The sequence below is a fragment of the Vicugna pacos genome, chromosome 13, assembly GCF_048564905.1.
Source record: "Vicugna pacos chromosome 13, VicPac4, whole genome shotgun sequence".
Classification (NCBI taxonomy): domain Eukaryota; kingdom Metazoa; phylum Chordata; class Mammalia; order Artiodactyla; family Camelidae; genus Vicugna; species Vicugna pacos.
Genome location: NC_132999.1, coordinates 55,909,566 through 55,915,565, shown reverse-complemented (window position 1 = coordinate 55,915,565; position 6,000 = coordinate 55,909,566).

The following is a 6,000-nucleotide window of genomic DNA, read 5'->3' as shown; positions in this document are numbered from 1 at the left end:
GAGGCTCAAGTTCAACACCAAGCAACGTGAGTGTTGGTGACTTGAGCTGAGACTAGAGACAGGACGGTGTAATGGTGAGGTGATGGGCCTGTGTTCAGATCGTGGCCCAACCACTTCACAAGTGACAAAAATGGCCACCATGCCTTGTTTCTACCAGTGGTATTGAGTCTATTTCTACACTCCTTGTTTTGACCAATATAATGTCATGGAAATGAAGATATGTGACTTCCAAGCCAGGTCTCAAGAAGGCTTGCCCCCCTGCACGTTGTGTCTCTTGGACCTTTGTAACCTTCATATGTCTTGCGTGTGTGCTAGAGTGCTGGGGGTGAGGGACCACACGGAGGAAAGCATCCCAAGTGAGGCCACCCTAGACCCGCTGACAGCAGACCCAGGAGCCAGCCAAGTCCAGTCGAGATCAAGTTTGGTCCTGGCCACAAGAACCATACAGTTACCACGAACGGATGCTTATTGTTTTCAGCCACGGAGTTTGGGTTGGTGTATCATGCAGTGACAGTTTATCGATCAGTCACGTGTCATGGTCAAGTTGCTCGCCCTCTCTGAGCCTCAGTTTCTTTCTCTGCGAGATGGGCGGGTGTGGTAATCGTCTGTGTCTCAGAGGATTGACACGAGGAGTGAATGAAACACATGTAAAATACTGAGCACAGTGCCCGGCCAGGCGAGGATCAGCAGGAATGGGCCTGGCTGTGCTGCCTTAAGACACAACTTCCAGAGAGGGAGGGCCTAACTCAGCGCTAGAGCGCATGCTTAGCATGGTTCGATCACCAGTACTTCCATTAGGAACATTAATTAAAAATAAATAATTAGTATGGAGATTCCTCAAAAGACCGGGAATAGACTTACCATATGACCCAGGAATCCTGCTCCTGGGCATATATCCAGAAGAAACCCTACTTCAAAAAGACACCTGCACCCCAATGTTCATAGCAGCACTATTTACAATAGCCAAGACATGGAAACAGCCTAAATGTCCATCAACAGATGAGTGGGTAAAGAAGCTATGGTGTATTTATACAATGGAATACTATTCAGCCATGAAAAACAACATAACGCCATTTGCAGCAACATGGATGTTCCTGGAGAATGTCATTTTAAGTGAAGTAAACCAGAAAAAGAAAGAAAAATACCACATGAGAGCACTCATATGTGAAATCTAAAAAAAGAACATAAATACAAAACAGAAACAGACTCATAGACATGGAATACAAACTTGTGGTTGCCGAGGGGTGGGGGGTGGGAAGGGATAGACTGGGAGTTCAAAATTTGTAGATACTGACAGGCATATGTAGAATAGATAAACAAGATTATACTGTATAGCACAGGGAAATACATACAAGATCTTGTGGTAGCTCACAGTGAAAAAAATGTGACAATTAATATATATATGTTCATTTATAACTGAAAAATTGTGCTCCACACTGGAATTTGACACAACATTGTAAAATGACTATAACTCAATAAAAAAAAGTTTAAAAATAAATAAATAAACCTAATACCCGCCCCCCCAAAAAAGAGCAACCTCCAAATCTCAATGAGTGAAAACAAAGCTCTATTTTCTGCTACTCGTCGATGGCCCGTGGGCCGGGGGATCAGTGCATGGTGGTTGCTTGGAGTCCCAGGCTGATGAAGTTCCCCATCCTGAGAAGTGCCATGCCGGGCACAGGGCCAGAGAGGAAGGAAACTTGGTGTGGTCTCGCTCTGCCCGGAAGTGGCACAACTCATGGCCCCAGCCACCCCAGGGGTCAGGAAGTGCCATCCTTCATACCAGGAGGAGAGAGCCGGAAATATTGGGCGAACAGCGTTCCTTAATGTTAGCTATTGTTTCCTGCTTTTCAAGTCCAGGGAGTAGAAAAGCCAAAACAGTAAAAGACGCACTGCTCACACAAGGCATAATCGCAGCTCCACTTCCTGAGGGCCTACTGTGTGCTGGGCACAGCGAGAGTCCCTTACACGTGCCATTGAGTCCTCGTTTCCCTTTGACGGGGATGTGCTACGGGACCTGCCGAGGGTCTGGGTTGGTGGCAAAGCCGGCGTTTGGACCTGGGACTCTAAAGCTCACTTTCCTTCTGGTAGACTATGTGGTCTCTTTTCAAAGCCACTCAAAGGCTGTCCCTGGGCTCTTACTAGTTACGATCAGAAACCCAAAAAGCCATCTGCTTTTGCACTTTCATTCCTCCTGCTCCTTCCAGTTTCATAATACATCTTCCCTCGGAGAAATTCCAATGTGCTCTGGGATGTGCCAAGAGGCTAGGGTTTTCTTATCCCCATCAGGCTGGGTGCAGGCTCTTTCCCTTTGCAAAGCTGCTCATAAGCACTGCCATCACTCACTGCACTCTCTCTGTTTGCCCCCAGATGCTAGGTGCCTTGGAAGCATTTTCTCACTGAAACCTCTCTGTAGCCCTCTCATCTCTATTTTACACAAGTGGGAACAGGTGCACAGAGAGGTTAAGAGTCTTGTCGAAGGTCACACAGCTAGTGAGGAACTGGGATTGCAGCCCAGGTAGCCTGGGCCCACTTGAAACCACTGAGCTATAAAGGGCTTTCACATCCTTGAGCTCATCTGATCTTCCCCTAACCACAGACATAGACACACACACACACACGTCACCACCACCACCACCAAACCAGAGATGAGCAAAGCAGGTATTACTCCATTGCTACAAACATGGAATCTGAGGCCTGGGGTATGGACATGTTCAAGGACTGGTCACCCGGTTCCGAGGACAGTGCTGTTTCCACCCTTGGGGGTTCAGAGGATGCAGTGTGGGTGCTGGCATTCTGATACTTATTGCTGCGTAACAAACAGCCCCAAAACTTCATGGCATCAAACAACTATTTTATGATGCCAAAAGACTCAGGGATTTGGACAAGGTACACTGGAGACGACTTGTGTCTGCTCTGTGATGGCTGGGTCTCAGGTGGAAGACTTAAAGCCTGGGGTGGGGTGGGGACTCGGGAGCTGGGCACTGGAATCATCTGGAAGCAATTGCTCCCAGCGGTGGCTGGGACTCAGTGGGACCTCTTCATGTAGCTTGGGCTTCCTCACGTCTTGGCAGCCTTGGGGGGTCGTTGGTGTTTACATGGTGGCTCTGGAGGTGAGTGTGGGCTAACGGGATTGAGAACACATGGCCTCTTTTGACTTAGCAGTAATGCTTCTGCTGCGTCCTGTTGGCTACACAAACCTGTCCAGATTCAGGCATAGACCCTACCTCTCCATGAGAAGGGAGTCAAAGCATTTGTGGACATGTTTAAAAACTGCTCCAGGTGGATAGCATCAATACCTGACAAGCCCTCGGGGCCATGGGAAGCTGGGAAGAGAGTGTGGAACCCTAATGCGATGGTGCAGAGGCTCAGATTAGCATTGCTCTCCAGCATCCCATCACTGTCTCTTGGCCAAACTGGGTCTTGGTGTCCTCATCCTGGGGGACATGCTTCTGGTGGCCAGCAGGGGGCGCACAATACCCCTTGGCATCCAGAGGTCAGGCGAAGGGAAGAGTGGACACTCTGGTAGACTTTCTGGATATAACTGCTCTCATTGCCCAGGGGACTCCAGCTTTGTCCACACTGTGTCGGCCCCCTCCCCACAAACTCCACAAAGGACTCTTAATGGCTTTTTCTGCTTCTCATCAGCTGTGCCAGCCCCACAGAACCCCCTGGGACAGCAGCCTAAGCAGGGGGCCAGCACTGGCTTTGCAGATGGCAGATCGTGAGCTTGGGAAAATCACATCTCTGGTCTGGACTTCGGATTTCCCAGATGAGAGACCAAAAGATTGGACTACGTGATCCTTCAGTTTCTAGGACTCCAATTAGCATCTGAATTTCTGAAAGCCTCACCTCCCAAGACTGACTGTGAGCTCCTTGAGGGTAGATCGTGTCTTCCTGACTCTGGGAAAGGTACTACCCACCCTGGGCCTCAGTCTTCTCATCTGGAAAATGAAGATGCTGACAATACCTGCCTCAGGGAGTCGTTGGGGGGTAGACAGACTTACGGAAGCGACTGGCACCTTAGTAGGTGGTCACCAACAGCTTTTTGCCATCTTGCTTTGCTGCAAGAAGAACCCATGGAGGCGGGTTCCTGAGTCACTGGTCTCCTTGGGTCCCCTGGGGGTTTGGGGAGAGTGTGGATGGTTGAGAGCAGTCCATCAGAGCTACTGGGTGCAGAGTTTCAGGAGGAGACCTCCTGAAGCTACCCTTTTGTGGCTCCAAATGGGAGCTGAGTACGGTTTCTGAAAATACTCCTTGTCTTTACAAAATGACCTTCTCTCCCGGGCCTCTGCCCAAGGCCTCCTCCTCGATGTGGGCACCATGTTGGATTGTGGGTGGACATCAGGCCCGGGGGCCACGGGAGATACTGGAGAGTGGGGTGGAGTGTTGTGAGGCCCCAGCTGAAGAGCTTTCTTGGCAATAGGAATCACTTATCTTTTTCTAACATTCCTTCCTCCCAGGTTTGACCTGTGATCCTGAAGCCTGTTTGGAAGATTTTGAAGAAGCAGCATTAACTTTTGAAAGCACAGCCTGCCATCACCATCGGGACCCACGGGCTTCAGAGAGGGCAGGGGTGGGAGAGAGAGGCCTCTGGGGGGGGGCCACTGGAAGGGATCAGCCAATCAGACTTTAGACTTTCTAGGACTCAGGGGGAGGGGGAGGGTTGCCTTTGGTGCAGCCAGGCCCCCTGATGTCACAGCTGCCCCATTCAGGCTTGTGGGCCGAGGGCCGTACCATTCGGGGGCACCATACATGTGACGGCCCCACTCCAGGTGTGCATTGTGCCTCCCCTGCCTTATGCCCAGCCAGCTTACATCTTCCATGTCCCCCTTTCCTTACCTGTCCTCCATACCTGGCACCTGCCTCAGTTTTCCCAGGCTGGGCCCTCATGCTCTGCCTGTCTCTTGTAGTGGAGAGAGGCTGGATCCTCCTTTCTGGGCCCAGGCGTTGAAGAGATGGCCCCAAATTGCAGTGCTACCAGCCTCCTAACACTGAACGATGCCACCTGCTAGATGTCACTGTCGAGACCCCAGCCTGGGATGGACGTCTGATGGGCTGACGTTTGCCCACATCAGGCCTGAACTGAACAAAACCGAAGCCTTCACATCCCACCTCTGCCTCTTTCTCTCTGTGGGATCACGGACAAGACTCTCCCATCATTCTGAACCTCAGTGTCCTCATCTGCAAAATGGAGATAATACTAATAAACCTATAAGAAATCTGGAAAGGTGACTCTTGGTGGCACAGTAATGGGGGTGGAGCAGCCATTTAGCAAGTATCAGCTGTCAAGTTCCTCCCCATGGAGCGCTACCTTCAGGTAAGTTTTCCCCACCTGTGTCGCACCTAGACCCTCCTCCCTCCTTCCACTCAGCTCTGGACGGTCAGTGCAGACGGGGCAGCTGAAATCCTGAACTCCAAGGGGAGAAGTTTGTTCTCTTCTATGCATTTGTTTTTTGGTTTTTTGGGGGGGGGATTAAGTTTATTTATTTTTAACAGAGGTACTGGGGATTGAACCCAGGACCCGTGCATGCAAAGCACACACTCTACCGCTGAGCTCTGCCCTCACCCTAATTCTATGCATTTTTAATGAATTGCCTTGGCCTGGTAGAGCTTTTCAGTGGGTCTGTTTAAATGACAGATAATCATTTGCCATTAGCCTGGCCGTCATTAATGTAAATGGGGCTCCTATATTATTCACTTCTGCTTTCTTAAATTTACTTTATCTGTTTATTCATTCAGTCGGTGTTACTTAAACCCCTACAATGTGCCAAGCCCTAGGTTAAGTGCCGAGGACACAGGTGAATCAGACAGGCAGGCCCCTGTGTTTATGGAATTCCTAGCAGAGTTAATGGCAGAGATAAAATCCAAGCAAACACACAGATATACTACAAATTGCATAAATACTTTGGAGGAAGCAAACTCATTTGCTTATTAAAGCTTAAATGATACAAAGGTAAGTTTCAGCCTAACCCATGGAATCCAGAAGTTTTCCTGGGA